The sequence below is a fragment of the Macaca fascicularis genome, chromosome 3 (assembly GCF_037993035.2).
Source record: "Macaca fascicularis isolate 582-1 chromosome 3, T2T-MFA8v1.1".
Taxonomy (NCBI): domain Eukaryota; kingdom Metazoa; phylum Chordata; class Mammalia; order Primates; family Cercopithecidae; genus Macaca; species Macaca fascicularis.
This window is the reverse complement of record NC_088377.1, coordinates 110,967,597-110,989,341: the sequence shown is the minus strand read 5'-3', so window position 1 is coordinate 110,989,341 and position 21,745 is coordinate 110,967,597.

The window sequence follows — 21,745 nt, the reverse complement described above, 5'->3', positions numbered from 1 at the left end:
CTTGATTTTAGACCTGTAGTCAAGGTCACCATTGGACCCCTTGGCTAAGCTCAACTCTGGGCTCAAGGCCAGTGACTTCTGGGACTGTGCCATTAGTCTGTCTTTTGGGGTACAGAAAAGAAATCTGAATTCAACACCTATGTAATCCCTTCCTCTAGCTTCATGTGTTCCTATATGACTTTCTAGCTTTTCCTGTTATTCAGATATCAAAGTAAAAGCTTTGGGTACTTCTGGGTGGGGATCCCTTCACTAGAGGTAAAAAGGTACAAAAATCACCCACTGCCACTCCTGTTCTCCAGTCTCAGAAAAGGAAACTATTCTGGGGAAGAAGCAGAAGATAGGATGAAAAAAAAGGCACAGTAGAGTGTAGAAAACACTTGTGAAGATGGTAATAGTATGTCTTTCATGAGATACAGTTTTTAATTTTACTTTCATTTCCAATTTGAAGGAAAACTAGCAACATATAGCATAGCATATAGAATCAAACCATGCTTTATATTTTAGAGTGTACATAGACGATTTTATCCAGCTCCTGGCTCTATTACATTTTTTTGGTAGTTATATCAGAACAGTAGAGGGGATGCACATGGTGGATGGAGTGGGAAATTTCCTGCATTCTACATGTTACATCTTTTGGGAGTGTTATTCTCAGACTCTGTCTTCCTTCTTCCTACCTCCTTCCTTCTTCCTTCCTCTAATCTCTATGGAGAGATTTTATCAGATTTATTTTACTTCAAAAGACTAAAGTGCTTTTCTAAGATATCACAGGCCTTAGATGATCTCAAAACTACTCAAACATCTATATGATCCTTGACAATTCCAAGACAAAATTATGCAGTTCTTTACTCATGGATGCAGGCAAAACTTGGCAAAATATAATCTATTCCTTTACAGTGAGGGCCTTATCAAGCGTGCTTGGCACAGGCATTCTAAGGGCAATCACAGGCTCTGGGGGCAAATTAATGTTATATTACATGGGTGACCAAGAGGTAGGATCTCCATTTTATCGAAAGGGAAGTCACAAAAGTGATGAGTTATTAAACTGGTGATTTCACTGAGTGTAATTCAATTATGATTGCATCAATCAAGAAATCAGTTTACATACTTCTTATTGCAATATATTGCTATGGGTATATAAAATAACATTTTATATTTTCAAAAGCAATGACTAAAATTATCAAAGTATTTTTAAATAATTGAAATCACTAGTCAAGATCATCAGAGATCTTGAATAATTTCCCATTCCAGGTGTCAATCTTCTTATTTCAGCTGACTTTTGGCCTCTATTAGAGAACTCTAGCAGTTAGAGAACATTCAGTTTAAACTTTAGTGAAGACTTACTGAAAATGAGCAAAAGAAGCTATAGTGCAATGCACAGATTTTCCAGATTATACTTCGTATTTACTGTCTATTTACTAAATACTGCTTAAATACTTTGTACCTACTGTCTAAATGGCATTGGAGAAGTGGCTGGCAAGATGGCCAAATAGGAACAGCTCCAGTCTGCACCTCACAGTGCGATTGACAAGAAGGCAGGTGATTTCTGCATTTCCAACTGAGGTACCCAACTCATCTTGTTAGGACTGGTTAGAGAGTGGGTGCAGCCCATGGAGGGTGAGCCAAAGCAGGAAGTGCAAAAGGTCAGGGAAGTGCACTCCCCCAGGAAGTGCAAAAGGTCAGGGAACTCCCTCCCCAAGCCAAGGGAAGCCCTGAAGGACTGTGCCACGAGGGACAGTGCACTCCAGCCACAGATACTACGCTTTTCCCACAGTCTTCACAACCTGCAGACTAGGAGATTCCCTTGGATGCCTATGTCACCAGGGCCCTGGGTTTCAAGCACAAAACAGGGTGGGCATTTGGGCAGACACTGAGCTAGCTGCAGGAGTTTCTTTTCATACCCCAATGGCGTCTGGAACACCAGCGAGACAGAAACATCCACTCCTCTGAAAAGGGGGCTGAAGCCAGGGAGCCAAGTTGTCTAGCTCAGTGGATCCCACCCCCACAGAGCCCAGCAAGCTAAGATCCACTGGCTTGAAATTCTTACTGCCAGCACAGCAGTCTGAAGTCAACCTGGGATGCTAGAGCTTGGTGGGGGAAGGGGCATCCAACATTACTGAGGCTTGAGTAGGCAGTTTTCCCCTCACAGTGTAAGCATAGCCACTGGGAAGGTCGAACTGGGCAAAGCCCACCACAGCTCAGCAAGGCCGCTGTAGCCAGACTGCCTCAGATAATATCTGAAAGAAAGGCAGCAGCCCCACTCAGGGCCTTATAGATAAAACTCCCATCTCCATGGGACAGAGCACCTGGGGGAAGGGGTGGCTCTGGGCACAGCTTCAGCAGACTTAAATGTTCCTGCCTGCCAGCTCTGAAGAGAGCAGCAGATCTCCCAGAACAGAGCTTCAGCTCTGCTAAGGGACAGACTGCCTCCTCAAGTGGGTCCCTGACCCCTATGCCTCGTGACTGGGAGACACCTCCCAGCAGGGGTCAACAAGACACCTCATACAGGAGAGCTCTGGCTGGCATCTGGCAGGTGCCCATCTGGGACGAAGCCATCTGTGCTGTTCTGCAGCCTCTGCTGGTGATAACCAGGCAAACAGGGTCTGGAGTGGAACTCCAGCAATCTCCAGTAGATCTGCAACAGAGGGACCTGACTGTTGGAAGGAAAACTATCAAACAGACAGGAATAGCATCAACATCACCAAAAAGGACGTCCACACAAAAACCCCATCCAAAGGTCACCAGCATCAAAGACCAAATGTAGATAAATCCATGAAGATGAAGAAAAAACAGTGCAAAAAGGCTGAAAATTTAAAAAACCAGAACGTCTCTTCTCCTCCAAAGGATCACAACCCCTTGCCAGCAAGGGAACAAAACTGGACAGAGAATGAGTTTGACAAATTGACAAAAGTAGGTTTCAGAAGGTGGGTAATAACAAATTCTTCCGAGTTAAATGAGCATGTTCGAATCCAATGCAAGGAAGCTAAGAACCTTGAAAAAAGGGTTAGAGGAATTGCTAACAAGAATAATCAGTCTATAGAAGAACATAAATGACCTAATGGAGCTGAAAAACACGGCATGAGAAGTTCATGAAGCATACCCAAGTCCCAATAGCCAAATCAACCAAGCAGAAGAAAGGATATCAGAGATTGAAGATCAACTTAATGAAATAAAGCATGAAGACAGGATTAGAGAAAAAAGAATGAAAAGGAACAAACAAAGCCTCCAAGAAATATGGGGCTATGTGAAAAGACCAAACCTACATTTGATTGGTGTACCTGAAAGTGACAGGGAGAATGAAACCAAGTTGGAAAACACTCTTCAGGATATTACCCAGGAGAAATTCCCCAACATAGCAAGACAGGACAACACTCAAATTCAAGAAATACAGAGAATGCCACAAAGATACTCCTCAAGAAGAGCAACCCCAAGATGCATAATCATCAGTTTCACCAAGGTTGAAATGAAGGAAAAAATGTTAAGGGCAGCCAGAGAGAAAGGTCAGGTTACCCACAAGGGGAAGCCCATCAGACTAACAGCATATCTCTCTGCAGAAACTCTACAAGCCAGAAGAGATTGGGGACCAATATTCAACACTCTTAAAGAAAAGAATTTTCAACCCAGAATTTTATATCCAGCCAAACTAAGCTTCATAAGGAAAGGAGAAATAAAATCCTTTACAGACAAGAAAATGCTGAGAGATTTTGTCACCACCAGGCCTGCCTTACAAGAGCTCCTGAAGGAAGCACTAAACATGGAAAGGAAAAACTGGTACCAGCCACTGTAGAAACATACCAAATTGTAAAGAACATTGATATTATGAAGAAACTGAATCAACTAATGGGCAAAATAATGAGCTAGCATGATAACAACAGGATCAAATTCACACATAACAATATTAACCTTAAAGGTAAATGGGCTAAATGCCCCAAATAAAAGGCACAGACTGGAAAGTTGGATAAAGAGTCCAGACCCATTGGTGTGCTGTATTCAGGAGACCCATCTCACATGCAAAGACACACATAGGCTCAAAATAAAGGGATGGAATAATATTTACCAAGGAAATGGGAAACAACAGCAATAACAACAAAAAAACAGGGGTTGCAATCCTAGTCTCTGATAAAACAGACTTTAAAGCAACAAAGATCAAAAAAGACAAAGAAGGGCATTACATAATGGTAAAGGGATCAATACAACAAGAAGAGCTAACTATCCTAAATATATATGCACCCCTTACAGGAGCACCCAGATTCAAAAAGCAAGTTCTTAGAGACCTACAAAGGGACTTAGACTCACACAATAATAGTGGGAGACCTTAACACCCCACTGTCAATATTAGACAGATCAATGAGACAGAAATTAACAAGGACATTCAGGACTCGAACTCAGCTCTGGACCAGGCAGACCTAATAGACATCTACAGAATTCTCCACTCCAAATCAAGAATATACATTCTTCTCAGCATGACATCGCATTTATTCTAAAATTGACCACATAATTGGAAATAAAACACTCCTCAGCAAATGCACAAGAATGAAAATCATAACAGTCTCCCAGACCACAGTGCAATCAAATTTGAACTCAGGATTAAGAAACTTACTGAAAGTCACACAACTACATGGAAACTGAACAACCTGATCCTGAATGACTACTGGGCAAATAACAAAATCAAGGCAGAAGTAAATAAGTTCTTTGAAACCAATGAGAACAAAGACACAATGTGCCAGAATCTCTGGGACACAGCTAAAGCAGTGTTTAGAGGGAAATTTATAGCACTAAGTGCCCACAGGAGAAAGCAGGAAAGATCTAAAATTGACACCCAAACACAACAATTAAAAGAACCAGAGCAGCAACAGGAAACGAATTCAAAAGCTAGCAGAAGACATGAGATAGCTAGGATCAGAGCAGAACTGAAGGAGATAGAGACACAAAAAGCCCTTCAAAAAATCAATGAATCCAGGAGTTGGTTTTTTGAAAAGATCAACAAAATAGAGAGACCACTAGCCAGACTAATAAAGAAGAAAAGAGAGAAGAATAAAATAGACACAATAAAAATGATAAAAGGGATGTCACCACTAATCCCACAGAACTACAAACTACCATCAGAGAATACTATAAACTCCTCTATGGAAATAAACTAGAAAATTTGGGAGAAATGGATAAATTCCTGGATACATACACCCTCCCAAGACTAAACCAGGAAGAAGTTGAATCCCTAAACCAGGAAGATGTTCTGAAATTGAGGCAGTAATTAATAGCCTACCAATCAAAAAACAGCCCAGGACAAGACAGATTCACAGCTGAATTCTACCAGAGGTACAAAGAGAAGCTGGTACCATTCCTTCTGAAACTATCTTTCAATCAATAGAAAAAGAGGGACTCCTCCCTAACTCATTTTATGAGGCCAACATCATCCTGATACCAAAGCCTGGCAGAGACACAATGACAAAAAGAAAATTTCAGGCCAGTATCTATGATGAACATCAATGCAAAAATCCTCAATAAAATACTGGCAACCTGAATCCAGCAGCACATCAAAAAGCTTATCCATCACGATCAACTTGGCTTCATCCCTGGAACGCAAGGCTGGTTCAACATATGCGAATCAATACATGTAATCCATCGCATAAACAGAACCAATGACAAAAACCACATGATTATCTCAACTGACGCAGAAAAGGCCTTTGACAAAATTGAACAGCCCATCATGCTAAAAACTCTCAATAAACTAGGTATTCATGGAACATATCTCAAAATAATAAGAGCTATTTATGACAAACCCACAGCCGATATCATACGGAATGGGCAAAAACTGGAAGCATTCCCTTTGAAAACCATCACAAGAGAAAGATGACGTCTCTCACACTCCTATTCATTATAGTGTTGTAAGTTCTGGCCAGGGCAATCAGGCAAGAGAAAGAAATAAAGGATGTTCAAATAGGAAGAGAAGAAGTCAAACTGTCTCTGTTTTCAGATGACATGATTGTATATTTAGAAAATCCCATTGTCTTTGCCCAAAATCTCATTAAGCTGTTAAACAACTTCAGCAAATTCTCAGGATACAAAATCAATGTGCAAAAATTGCAAGCATTCCCATACATCAATAATAGACAAACAGAGAACCAAATCATGCATGAACTCCCACTGAATTGCTACAAAAAGAAAAATATACATAGGAATACAACTCAGAAGGGATGTGAAGGACCTCTTTAAGGAGAACTAAAAATCACTGCTAAAGGAAATAAGAGAGGACACACACAAATGGGAAAACATTACATGCTCATGGATAGGCAGAATCAATATCGTGAGAATGGCCATACCGTCCAAAGTAATTTATAGATTCAATACTATCTCCATCAAGCTACCATCGACTTTCTTTACAGAATTAGAAAATAACTACTTTAAATTTCATACAGAACTGAAAAAGAGCCCATGTAGCCAAGACAATCCTAAGCAAAAAGAACAAAACTGAAGTTATCACGCAACCTGACTTCAAACTATACTACAAGGCTACAGTAACCAAAACAGCATGGCATTGGTACCAAAACAGCTATATAGACCAATGGAATAGAACAGAGGCCTCAGAAAGAATGCCACACATCTACAACCATCTGATCTTTGACAAACCTGAAAAAACAAGCAATGGGGAAAGGATTCCCTATTTAATAAATGGTGTTTGGAAAACTGGCTAGCCATATGCAGAAAACTGAAATGGGACCCCTTCCTTACACCTTATACAAAAATTGACTTGAGACAGATTAAGGACTTAAATCTAAGACCTAAAACCATAAAAATCCTAGAAGAAAACCTAGGCAATACCATTCAGGACATAGGCGTGGGCAAAGACTTCATGACTAAAACACCAAAAGCAACGGCAACAAAAGCCAAAATAGACAAATGGGATCTAATTGAACTAAAGAGCTTCTGCACAGCAAAAACAACGATTATCAGAGTGAACAGGCAGAATGGGAGAAAATTTTTGCAATCTACCTCTCTGACAAAGGAGTGATATCCAGAATCTACAAAGAAGTTAAAAAATTTTACAAGAAAAACAAACAAACAAACAATTCCATCAAAATGTGGGCAAAGGTTATGAACAGACACTTCTCAAAAGCAGACATTTATGCAGCCAACAAAGATATGAAAAAAAGCTCATCACCACTGGTCATTAGAGAAATGCAAATCAAAACCTCAATGAGATACCATCTCATGCCAATTAGAATGGCAATCATTAAAAAGTCAGGAAAGAACAGAGGACTGGAGAGGACGTGGAGAAATAGGAATGCTTTTACACTGTTGCAGGGGAATATAAATTAGTTCAACCATTGTGGAAGACAGTGTGGCGATTCCTCAAGGATCTAGAACTAGAAATACCATTTGACCCAGCAATCCCATTACTGGGTATAACCCAAAGGATTGTAAATCATTCTAATATAAAGACACATGCACATGTATGCTTATTGTAGCACTGTTCACAAAAGCAAATACTTGGAACCAACCCAGATGCCCATCAATGATAGACTGGATAAAGCAAATGTGGCACATATACACCATGGAATACTATGTAGCCATAAAAAATGATGAGTTCATGTCCTTTGTAGGGACATGGATGAAGCTGGAAACCATCATTCTCAGCAAACTAATGCAAGAACAGAAAACCAAACACTGCATGTGGGAGTTGAACAATGAGAACACATGGACACAGAGAGGGGAACATCACACCTTGGCCTGTCAGGGAGTGGGGGATCAGGAGGGGGATAGCATTAGGAGAAATACCTATTATAAATGATGAGTTTATTCATGCAGTAAACCACCATGGCACATGTATATGTGTGCAACAAATGTGCACATTCTGCACATGTGTCCCAGAACTTAAAATATCATATATATATATACACACACACACACACACACACACACACACACATATATGGCACTTGAAAGCCTTCTAAAGATTTTAAAAGAATATTATATTTTCTTTCTAAAATGTAGGTGGAAATAAGTCAAAAACTAATTATTATGCTAATTTTCTAGATACGATTAGTACTTATATCTCTAAAATGCTTTGTTTTTCAACATAATTTAGTAATTTTCAGTTATTAAAATTATATCATATTCCTGCATATTAACAAAATGAATGTTAACTGAATAACACTTTTGTTTTACCATATACAATAACCCTTTATGTTTATGAAATTTTGTATTTCATTTAATTGGCATTCACTTTGTAAAAATTTTTGCATATTTTGAATTAATTTAATTTAAAATTTGCAAGCATGGTTTCAGAACATCTATTTATGAAACAATAAATGACCATAACATTGTGAATCTTATGTATTTTCTATACCTATTTAATTTTACTTGATACATATTTGAATATATTTGCCTTGATCATAAAAGTGATTCATATTTATGGATAAAATTAAAAGTATAGGGAATAAAGAAAAAATTAAAATCACATATCACTTTAATAATAGATAATATTTACTTAGCATTTAGATGTGTTATATGTATATATTCATATGTAGCGAAATCTTTATCAATATCTATAGATTTCCTGTATTGATGTACATGTTATGCATTATGGAAGTGCTGGGTAGCACTTCATAGATGTCCTCTATAAATATATACATATATTTTTTCTATTCATAAAAATTTTGAGGCAAGACTCTCTGTATCTATATTCACATACGTTTTCTTTATTCCCCCACCCCCATACTTACACAGATTAGCAACCGACCCAAGAAAGCTGAATGAGATCTTTCTCTAGGGGATTTGGATTTGGAATGAACAGATTCCAGCTCCTGGGTCTATTGGATAGAGGAAAAACCAACATTTTCTGACATGCACAGTAGAAGGTGGAAGAAGGCAGGATGCAGCATGGGAGAAAAGTAAGACAGGTCAGAAGAAAGGAGGAGATTCAGAAACAGGGAAAAAGTCTTCATTATTGTGCAGCCACAATTAGTGTATTCACAAGGCTTGGCTAAATTCCTGAATTTCATTCTTTTGGTATATTTCCAATTTGCTTAACTGAACTGGAGTAGGTTTAATTTACTTCAATATCAAAAGAAGCTTAATTAATATATCTTTAAAAACTGTTGTTTCATTTAGCAATATGTTATGGACATTTCCCCATCTTATCAATTATTTTTTTAAAATTTATTTTTACATTATAGCTATTTGCTTATAAAAGTTTCAGAAATAGAGTTACTGTGTTAAAATAAGAACATTTGCACAGCTATTTGTCAAATAATTTATGAATTATTTTCTAGAAGTATCTACCAAGTAATGAAATTCCTTGCACTTTTACTAATACTGGGTACTATGGATAAAAGCTATTTTAAATGGAAAGTTCAAGTTAACAACAAATATATATTAAAACATAATAATAATGGGAATAGTGTACCATACTCAAATTTCTTAGCTTTTTAGAGTATTTATGAATTAAAATTAAATTTTATTAAATATGTTAAATCTGTACATTTTTGTTTGTTTTTTTCTTTTTGAGACAGGGTCTCACTCTGTGCCCAGGCTGGAGTACAGTAGTGCGATCATGGCTTACTGCAGGCTGGACCTCCCGGCTCAAGTGATCCTCCCACCTCAGCCTCCGAAGTAGCTGGAACCATGGGCACATGACACCATGCCCAGCTAATTTTTAAAATTTTTGTAGAGATGGGGCCTCCCTATGTTTCCTGAGCTAATCTCAAACTCCTAGGCTCAAGAGATCCCCCTGGCTTGGCCTCCCAAACTGCTAGGATTAAGGCATAAACAACTGTGCCCAGTCATAAATCTGTAAGTTTTTATAGGAAGGATTGAACCCCATAATACAAGATGTAAAAGAAACCAACAATTTATCATAATGCAGTCTTGTAAAGAATTAAAAGCAACTATAAGCATATTTTTAAACGTACTATTGAGATGAAATGCTGACATTCAGATCTTTTTTCTCTGAGTGGACAGAAATTACACTTATAATTACCAGACTATAGTTTGGTCATTCTACATTTTTTTTTCTTTTCTTTACTTTTTTTTTGGCGGGTGGGGGGACAGGGTTTTACTGTGTCTCACCCAGGCTGGACTACACTGGCACAACCAGCTCACTGCAGCCCCGACTTCCCAGGCTCAGGTGACCCTCCCACCTCAGCCTCCCAGGTAACTGGGACTACAGGCATGTGCCACTATTCTGAGTTAATTTTTTGTATGTTTTGCAGAGATGGGGCCCATGTTGTCCAGGCTGGTCTCAAACTCCTGGGCTCAAGTGATCCGCCCACCTCAGCCTCCAAAAGTGCTGCGATTACAGGCATGAACCACCATGCCCAGCCATTCTAATTTTTCTTATATAGTTATAAAGACCTCAAGCACAAGAGAGATATCCTCTTAAGTAGTGTTCAGTGTTGTGTAACTAACTTTTCAAAATATGACCAATAACCATTAAAATAAAATGAAAATATTGACAAAACAACCTCCTTGGGAAACTGCTTTATAAAAATAAAACTACTGAGATGTAAGGACAAACATAAAAGCATATTTATTACAGCATTTTTTAAACCAAGTATCTACAGGAAAATGGGAAAACTACTATTTATGTATCAGAATGACTAATTATGGTACATCTCTACTAAGGAATATTGCGTTGTTAAAGCTGTGTATGAAGTGCTACATATAAGGACATGTGTGTATACATGCTTGTATGAGCATAGATACGTGTGTTGAAGGATATATCCAAAAGTATTAAAACCTGTGACTGTTACTTTGGGGTCAAGGGGATGGGAGTCAGAAAGCAAGAGATTATAAACATGTTTTTACACACTTCTTTATTTACTTGTTACAATATGCTTAACTGCTTTTGTAACTAAAAACCTTTTTAAAAAATTGAAAGAAAGAGAAAAAAAGAATTAAGTTACCATTAACTACTTACTTTAGGAAAAATATAAAAGCTTTTTATCTGGTAGTTGCTGTTAGTTCCCTCTCCCCATCCTAGGAATTAGACATTAAATTAGTTTCATTTTGAGATAATTGCAGATTCACATGAAGCTGTAAGAAAATGCAGAGATCCTGTGAACTCTTTACACAGTTTCTCCCAATGGTAACATCTTTTTTTTTCTTTTTAAATTTCAGTATGTTTTCTATCTTGAAACTTTGCTGAATTCATTTATCACTTCTAGGAGCTTTTTGGATGAGTGTTTAGGGTTTTCTAGGTGTACAATCATATCATCAGCAAACAGTGACAGTCTGACTTCCTCTTTACCAAATTGAATGCTCTTTGTTTGTTTCTGTTGTCTGATTGCTCTGGCTAGGACTTCCAGTACGTTCCAGTACGTTGAATAGAAGTGGTAAAAGTGGGCATCCTTGTCTTGTTCCAGTTCTCAGGGGGTATGCTTTCAACTTTTCCCCATTCAGTATAAGGTTGGCTGTGGGTTTGTCATAGATAGCTTTTATTACCTTAAGATATGTCCCTTCTATGTTGATTTTGCTGAGGATTTTAATCACAAAGGGATGCTGGATTTTGTTAAATGCTTTTTCTGCACCTATTGAGATGATCATGTGATTTTTGTTTTTGATTCTGTTTATATGGTGTATCACATTTATTGACTTGTGGATGTTAAACGATCCTTGCATCCCTGGTATGAAACCCACTTGATCATGGTGGACTATCTTTTTGATATGCTGTTGGATTTGGTTAACTAGTATTTTCTTGAGGATTTTGCATCTCTGTTCATCAGGGATATTGGTCAGTAGTTTTCTTTTTGTTACGTCCTTCCCTGGTTTTGGTATAAGGGTGATAACTGGCTTCATAGAATGATTTAGGGAGGATTCCATCTTTCTCTATCTTTTGGAATAGTGTCAATAGGATTGGTACCAATTCTTTGAATGTCTGACAAAATTCAGCTGTGTATCTGTCTGATCGTGGACTTTTTTGTTGGCAATTTTTTTTATTACCATTTTAATCTTGCTGCTTGTTACTGGTCTGTTCAGAGTTTCTATTCCTTCCTGGTTTAATCTAGGAGGGCTGTGTATTTCCAGGAATTTTTCCATCTCCTGTAGGTTTTCTAGTTTATGTGCATCAAGGTAGCCTTGAATGATCTTTTGTATTTATGTGGTATTGTTGTAATATCTTCCATTTCATTTCTAATTGAGCTTATTTTGATCTTCTCTCTTCTTCTCTTGGTTAATCTCACTAATGGTCTATTGATTTTACTTATCTCTTCAAATAACCTGCTCATTGTTTCTTTGATTTTTTGTTTCAATTTCATTTAATTCTGCTCTGATCTGTGTTATTTCTTTTCTTCTGCTGGATTTGGGTTTTGTTGGTTCTTGTTTCTCTAGTTCCTTGAGGTGTGACCTTAGATTTTCTATTTGTACTCTCTCAGACTTTTTGATGTTGGCATTTAATGCTATGAACTTTCCTCTTAGCACTGCTTTTGCTTCATCACAGAGGTTGTATCATGATTATTGCTCAGTTCCAAAAATTTTTAAATGTTCACCTTGACTTCATTGTTGACCCAATGATCATTCAGGAGCAGGTTATTTAATTTTCATGTATTTGCATAGTTTTGAGGGTTTCTTTTGGAGTTGATTTCCAATTTTATTTCACTGTTGTCTGAGAGAGTATTTGATAGAATTTTAATTCTCTTAAATTTATGAAGACTTGTTTTGTGGCCTATCATAGGGTCTATCGTGGAGAATGTTCCAAGTGCTGATGAATAGAATGTGTATTCCACAGTTGTTGGGTAGAGCGTTCTGTAAGTATCTCTTAAGTTCATTTATTCTAGGTAATAGTCCATTGTTTCTTTGTTGACTTTCTGTCTTGATGATCTGTCTAGTGCTGTCAGTGGAGTATTGAAGTCCCCCCACTACTATTGTATGGCTGTTTATTTCATTTCTTAGGTCTAGTAGTAATTGTTTTATAAATTTGGGTGCTCCAGTGTTAGGTGCAAATATATTTAGTATTTTGATATTTTTCTGTTGGAGAAGTTCCTTGATCTTTATGTAATATCCCTCTTTTTTTTGTAACTGCTGTTGCTTTAAAGTTGGTTTTGTCTGATATAAGAATACTTACTCCTGCTTGCTTTTGTGTCCATTTGCATGCAATGTCTTTTTTCACCATTTTACCTTATACTACTTTATATCAGTCGTTATGTGTTAGTTGAATCTCTTGAAGACACCAAATGCTTAGTTGGTATATTAGTCTGTTTTCATACTGTTATAAAGAACTGCCTGAGACGGGGTAATTTATAAAGGAAAGAAGTTTAATTGACTCACAGTTTGGTGTGGCTGGGGAGGCCTCAGGAAACTTACAATCATGCCGGAAGGTGAAGGGGAAGCAGGCACCTTCTTCACAAGGCTGCAGAAAGGAAAAGCTCTGAGCAAAGGAGGAAGAGCACTTATAAACCATCATATCACACACTATCATAAGAATGGCATGGAAGAAACTGCCCCCGTGATTCAGTTATCTCTTCCCATGATTTTGAGAATTACAATTCGAGATTTGGGTGGGGACACAAAGCCTAACCATATTATTCAGTCCCTACTCCCCCCACCAATCTCATGTCCCTTTCACATTTCAAAATCAAACGTGCCTTCCAAATAGTCCCTTGAAGTCTTCATTCATTCTAACAATAAACCAAAAGTCCAAGTCCAAATTCTCATGTAAGATGACACAAGTCCCTTCCACTTATGTGCCTGTAAAATCAAAAGCAAGTTAGTTACTTCCTAGATACAATGAGGATACAGGCATTGGGTAAATGCACCTTTCCAAAGGGGAGAAATTTGTCAAAACAAAGGGGCTACAGGCCCCACAAGCAATTCCAAAATCCAGCAGGGCAGTCAAATCTTAAAGCTCCAAAATGATCTCCTTTGACTCCATGTCTCACAATCAGGTCACGCTGATGCAAGACGCGGGTTCCCATGGACTTGAGCAGCTCCATCCTTTTGGTTTTGCAGGGTACAGTCCTCCTTCTGGCTGCTTTTACTGGCTGGCATTGAGTGTCTGCAGCTTTTCAAGGTGCATGGTGCAAGCTGTTGGTGGATCTACCATCCTGAGGTCTGGAGGATGGTGGCCTTCTTTTCACAGTTCCACTAGGCAGTGGCCATGTGGGGACTTTGTGTGGGGGATACAACCGCATATTTCCCTTCCTCATTGCCCTAGCAGAGGTTCTGTATGAGGGCTCTGCCCTGCAGCACACCTCTGCCTCCACATCCAGGCATTTCCATACATCCTCTGAAATCTAAGAGGTCTCAAACCTCAATTCTTGTCTTCTGTACACCTGCAGGACCAACACCATGTGGAAGCTGCCAAGGTTTGGGACTTGCACCCTCTGAAGCAATGACCTGAGCTGTATCCTGGTCCCTTTTAGCCACAGTTGGAGAAGCGGGGACACAGGGCACCAAGTCCTGAGGCTGCACATAGTAGGGGGGCTCTAGACATGGCCCAGGAATCCGTTTTTCCCTCCTAGGCCCCTGTGATGGGAGGGGCTGCTATGGAGGTCTCTGACAGGCCCTGGGGACATTTTTTTTTCCATTGTCTTTCATTGTGGCAAGATGGAGTGAGTGCAAGCAGAGGAAATGCCAGATGCTGATAAAACCATCAAATCTCATGAGACTTATTCGCTGTCAAGAGACAGAATGGGGAAATCCACTCCCATGATCCAATTCCCTCTACCTGGTCCCACCCTCGACATATGGAGGTTTGGGGACTATAATTCAAGATGAGATTTTTGAGTGAGGACACAGCCAAACCATATCAGTTGGTGAATTCTCATCCATTCTGCCATTTCATATCTTTTAAACAGAGCATTTAGGCCACTTACATTCAATGTTGGTATTGCAATGTGAGGTACTATTCAATTTCTCATGCTAACTATTGCCTAAATACCTTTTTTTCCAGTGTGTTCTTGTTTTATAGGTTCTGTGAGATTTATGCTTTAGGGAGGTTCTATTTTGGTATATTTTCAGGATTTGTTTTCAGATTTAGAGCTCCTTTTAGCAGTTCTTGTAGGGCTGGCTTGGTAGTGGCCAATCTCTCAGCATTTGTTTGAAAAAGACTGTTTTTTTTTCCTTCATTTATGAAGCTTAGTTTTGCTGGATACAAAATTCTTGGCTGATAATTGTTTCATTTAAGGCTAAAGAAAGGATCACAATCCCTTCTGGTTTATAAGTTTTCTGCTGAGAAATCTGTTGTTAATCTGATACATTTCCTTTTTTTTTGAGACAGAGTCTTGCTTCATCACACAGGCTGGAATGCAGTGGCATAATCTCAGCTCACTGCAATCTCTGCCTCCCAGGTTCAAGCAATTCTCATGCCTCAGCCTCCTGAGAAGCTGTGATTGCAGACATGCGTCACCATGCTGAGTTAATTTTTGTATTGTTAGTAGAGATGGGGTTTCGCCATGTTGGCCAGGCTGGTCTCAAACTCCTGACCTCAAGTGGTCTGCCCACCTCAGCCTCCCAAAGTGCTAGAATTATGGGTGTGAGGCACTGCACCCAGCCAGGTTTTCCTTTACAGGTAATGCTTTTGCCTCATAACTCTTAAGATTCTTTCCTTCATCCTGACTTTAGATAACCTGATGACTATGTGCCTAGGTGATGATCTTTTTTGTGATGAGTTTCCCAAGTGTTCTTTGAGCTTCTTGTATGTGGATGTCTAGATCTCTAGCATGCCCAGGAAATTTTTCTCAATTATTCCCTCAAATATGTTTTCCAAACTTTTAGATTTCTCTTCTTCCTTGGGAACACCAATTATTCTTAAGTTTGGTCACTTAACATAATCCCAAACTTCTTGGAGACTTTGTTCATTTTTTAAAAATTCTTTTCTCTTTGTCTTTGTTGGACTGGGTTAATTTGAAAGCCTTGTCTTTGAGCTCTGAAGTTCTTTTTTTCACTTGCTCAATTATATTCCTGAGACATTCCAGTGTATTTTGCATTTCTCTAAGTGTGTCCTGAATTTATAGATGTTGTGATTGTTTTTTATTTATGCTATTTCTTCAGAGATTTTTTCATCTGTATCCTGTAACATTTTTAAACAAATTTCTTTAAGTTGGTATTAATCTTTCCCTGGTACCTCCTTGAGTAGCATAATAATCAATCCTCTGAATTCTCTTTCTGGCAATTTAGAGACTGCTTAGTTTGGATCCATTGCTGGTGAGCTAGTTTGACCTTTTGGGGGTGTTAATAAACCTTGTTTTGTCATATTACCAGCATTGTTTCTCTGGTTCCTCCTCATTTGGGTAGCATATGTCAGAGGTAAGATCTGGAGCTCAAGGGCTACTGTTCAGATTCTTTTGTCCCACAGGGTGCTCCCTCGATGCGCTGCTCTTTCCTTTTCCCTAGGGCTGGGGCTTCCTGAGAGTTGAATTGCAGTGATTGTTTCTTCTCTTCGGGATCTAGCCACCCAATGGAGCTACCAGGCTCTGGGTTGGTACAGTGGAGTGTCTGCAAAAGAGTCCTGTGATGTGATCTGTCTTCAGGTCTGTCAGCCATGGATAACAGTGCCTGCTCCTGCAGAGGTAGCAGGGGAGTGAAGTGGACTCTGTTAAGGTCCTTGGTTGTATCTTTGTTTAGCATGGTAGTTTTGTGTTGGTTGGCCTCCAGCCAGGATGTGGTGCTTTCAAGAGAACATCAGCTGTGGTGGTATAGGGAGGATACCAGCTTGCCCTAGGTCACCTGAATAAGTATTTGTGTTTCTCGTGTAGTGGACAGGGCCATAGAGCTCCCAAGAGATTATGTTCTTTGTCTTTGGCTACCAGGGCAGGTAGAGAAAGACCATCAGGTGGGAGTTGGGTTAGATGTGTCTGAGCTCAGATTCTCCTTGGGCAGGCTTGCTGCAGCTGCTGTGAGGAATGCAGGTGTGGTTCCCAGGTCAAAGGAGTTATGTTCCCAGTGGGATTACGGCTGCCTCTGCTGTGTCATACAGGTCGCCAGGAAAGTGGGGAAATCTGGCAGTGACAGGTCTTACCCAGCTCACATGCAGCCTGAAAGGTTGGTTACACTCTCATCATGCTCCCTCACAGCCCAATGGCGCCAAGTTTATTTTCAAGCAGCTGGTGAACAGAGCTGAGAACTTACCCCAGGCTACAAGCCTCCCCTCTGAGAAAGCTAGCAGAGCTTTTACGTTTTGTACCTTCCTGCCTGCCATGCCTTCTGTGCACAAATCTGCAGTCCAGCTTTGCCCCCTCCTCTAGGTTCTATCCAGGAAACTTCGTGTTCAATCAAAATTGTTACAAAGTTCAGCTGGAAGTTTCTTTCTCCCTGCTGTCTTTCCTCAGTTTCAATGGCAGCCCCCCTTCCCCTCACCCCCAAGTGCCTCTGTGAGACAAAGTCAGAATGGCTTCTTGGGGACCAAGAGTGCCCACAGGCCTTTTCCTGCTGTTTTATCTACTCCTATATTTCACTTTCACTAAATTTGTCTCAGCTCCAGGTAAGGTCAAATAACATATTTTTCAGAATTCCACAGCTATACATGTAGTTGTGTAGATGTGTGTGTATTTATTTCTACGCAATTTTATCACTTATGTAGATTCCTTTGTCTATCTCTGCAGTCAAAATACAAAGGAGTTTCAACTCCTCAAGTATTCCTGGTATGACTCTTTTATAACAGCATTTACTTCTCTCACCTGCCTTGTTCCTAACCCCTGGCAACCAGTGTTCTCTTATTCTCGTCTATAATTTTGTCACCTCAAGAATATTTTACAAATGGAAACATCTATTATGTAACCATTTGGGATTGGTCTTTCTTCTTAGTATAATTATCTAGAGATTAATTAAAGATATTGATTATATCAGTAGTTTATCTGTTTTTTATTGTTGAGTAGTATTCCATGGTATTGAAGGACATATGGATAGTTTTCAGCTTTTGCCTATTATTAATAAAGCAGCTATGAACATTTGTGTACAGGGTTTTGTGTGAACGCGTTTTTATTTCTCTGTGATAAATGTCTGGGAGTGCAATTGCTGGGTGGCCTGTTAGAAGTCTCCTTAGTTGTTCTGGAGAGAATTTCAAACTGTTTTCCAGGGTGACTGTATCATTTTGCATTCTTACCAGCAATGTATGAGTAATATAGTTTCTTTGCTTTCTATTAGTATTTGGTATGGGCACTGGTTTTTGTTGTTGTTGTTTCAGCCATTATCATAGGTACTCAGTGTGTTTTTAAGGTTATGTGATGAAACAAAACTCATTACAAATTCTTGCTTTGAGTATTCTTTGTCTCTGTAAGATGAAATCACTCAAATTTTCACAGAATTTTGAAGATTGAAGGAACCTTAAAAAAGATTTTGGTACCAGAGGCTACATAAATATCTAAAGAAGAATTTCAGTTCCTCCTATTTTCTGAGTCTTCCCTGAAAAACCAAAGACACATATAACTGTTACTGAATTAAATAAAAAAGATGAAATTCCAATGCCTTTAACAAACTCAGCAAATAGTTTTGAATGCCTAATAGGTGACAAACACTATTCTAGTTGCTGATGCTATAGCAATAATTAAAAATGATAAAGCTTTTGCTTCAATGGAGTTTACGTTCTAGAGATTTGGGGCATTTTGTTTTGGGGAACCTAGTAAATAACACTCCCTTATCTCCAAGGTGATTTGAAAACAACTGATAGGCACAAGAAAATTATCGATAGAAACAGATCCATAATTGCTGACAAATCTGTTTGTAGACTATGGCTCAGGTTAGTGGAAAGATAAACTTCGTAATACTGTACCCAGTCATAAGCAGAATTATCTGCATGGGCACAAGAAATGCCAGAAAGGCACAGGCCACACAAAATGATGCTTATCAGAAACAGTTGGTGCATATGCCCTGTGAGGTAGGCATGTTCCAAAGACTAGATTCTCAAATGCTGGGGCACGCATTCCTAGGTTATTCATAACTTCATCCTCCAGAAAAAAAATAAGAATAATGGTTGGACTAGGAAAGAGGCCTGGATTTTAGTATAAAGAAAGCTCCCTCACCGATAAATAGAAGGACTGAGGAATGAAAATTCTCCAATGATTATTATCAATTATTTTACACTAAGGTTTAAAAAAAGTTGAAATGATGCTGCCACATTTAATGTTTCAATCTGTTATATGGCTTCTGTTCTGGAATATTGTCACTACTCTTTGCAGACGCCATAGCTTTTCTTAAATACAAATACAAGGCCTAGACTTTGGAGGCTGACAAAGAGGAATATGAAGAAAACACAATAAGAGTGGCCATATGTTACAAATTATACATCTATTTACTAAAATTATGTAATAGTTTTGGGGATTGGAGAAGTACAATAAATATTACTCTTATTCTCCTTCTGAGTTTGAAACCAATTTAGAGATAGACAAAAAACTTTCAAGCAGATGGATATCAAAATATGAGCTTACTGCAGATAAATGGTTATTGCAGGCTATGGCAACAATGAGATTTCTAACACTGAACCTTGGAATTAGGCTTACCCATCAAGTTACAGACAGCATTAAACAGCACTTCTTCAGATGAGAGTGCTTATTTTGTAAAATTTATGGCTTGGAGGAGTACACCAGAATGCATACTCTCTGTAGGCAGGTGTATTAGTCAGGGTTCTCTAAAGAGACAGAACTAATAGGATATATGTATATATGAATGGGAGTTTATTAAGAAGAATTAACTCACATAGTCACAAGGTGAAGTCCCATGACAGGCTGTCTGCCAGCTGAGGGGCAAAGAAGCCAGTCCGAGTCCCAGAACCTCAACAGTAGGGAAACCGACAGTGCACCCTTCAGTATGTGGCCAAAGGCTGGAGAACCCCTAGCAAACCACTAGTGTAAGTCTAAGAGTATAGAAGCTGAGGAACTTGGAGTCCGGTGTTTGAGGGCCGGAAGCATCCAACACAGGAGAAAGATGGAGGCCAGAAGACTCAGCAAGTCAGCTATTTCCACCTTCTTTTGCCTGCCTTATTTCTAGCTGCGTGGATTCAAATGTTAATCTCTTTTGGCAACACCCAAAAGCACCCAGATACACCCAGAAACAATAATTTGCCTCCTTCAATCCAATCAAGTTGACAATATTAACCATCACAGCAGTGAATTTCTCAGAAGGAGGAAACCTGTAAGGGATGAGCCATGCAGATTCCATTCCTTATTCCACATGTTGTCAATCAGATACATTTCTCTGCCTCTTTCTCCTTTCCCAGTGAATAGAGAGAAAAAAGTTCAGGGGAAATTCCTCTGCAAGGAAATTTGAAAAGTGGGGAATAAATATTTCTTTCTAACAGTGCATAACTTAAAACTAAATGCTGGGGAAACTTAGTGATTGTGTGTCTTTTTATTAGTAAAATAAATAACTAAACTAGAGCATAGGATATTGAAAATAAGGTTTGAGGAAACATGAAGAATAAGGACAAGAAATATGTACAATCACTTGTGTGTGTGTGTGCTTGTGTGAGTGCACAGGTTTGTCAAAAATTATGGTAATATTGCTGAAGTCCTTTGTTGTCTATATACATGGAAGAAAATACTGTTGTTTATGCCATTCATTCCATACATGTATTTGATAAATTTTAAATTTATAAAGTCTGAAATTATCACAACTTTGTGAAGATTTCATAAACTAATTAAATGTAAATTTCATAGGTGATAATTTATGAAGCATTAGTAAGACTTGCTACATGTCAAGCAACAATGAAATGAGGAATATTAGAAATAGTATATTTTGCCTTGTGTTTTTTCTATGACTTGTTAGAATCCAATATACACATTCCTTTTTTTCTAATCTCTGACAAGCAAGCTAGTATTAATTGTATCATTATAGACTGGTGAAGTTTAGGCTTCACCAACTTTTCCAAAGGAGAAAAAAATGTCGATAGCCCTTTGTGAGACATCAAATTTTAGAGTATCTCAGTCACAAATGTGCATAAGAGTCATCCTTGAAACTTGTTGAAAGTGGATAATACCAACTCCCAACCTAAAATATCTGATTCAATCTATCTAAGCTGGGGCCATGAAATCTGCCTCACATTATCTTATTGATGTAAGCAAATCTTGGACTACACTCTGAAAAACTGCCTTAGGGTGTGTACATACCCTAGTCTTGAAAATATTGGAGTCCACAGACACTGTGTACACTCTCTTTTATGCTCTGTGTGATCACTCACTATTGGTCATCATTAACTATATAGTGTTTCCCTTCAAACAGCTTTAAAAGATGTGCTGTAACATTCTGAAACCAATCACCCACAGAGGGCTTTTTTCTCTTTGAGCTTGGGAAATTTATCAATATTGAGAAAGTAGATTGTATAATATAGCTGTTTGTTGGGGATGCAATAAAAATATTTTCAAATGCATTTTTGTGTTGTGAAATCCTATTTTCTTTTGACTCTCTTAATTTTATTCTCATCAAGAGAAAAGTAGATGTTACCTTGACTAAAGGAATGTTTCTTTTTTTAAATCCATGTTAGAAAATAGTATTAAAGGAGTTAAAGAGTTTTTACCTTAAACTTAAATCAAAATATCTAGGTTGCTAAATATCATACATAGAGTAGAACAGATAGGCAGTCAGGAGAGGAAGTCAGATGCAAAAGTTCTTATATTGTGGTTAAACCTTGAAGAGGGTGTGTAAACATGTAGATATGTATGGAGATACCCAAGAATATGTATTGGCATTTGAAACATGCTCATTTAAACATGATTCAGAGAAGTTTCAGACTCTAGCAGAAATATAACTTCCTGCTGAGACTTGGCCACCTTTGGAGGAAGAGGGCAGCTAGATGTATGAACCAAAAAAAACTACCTCCTGG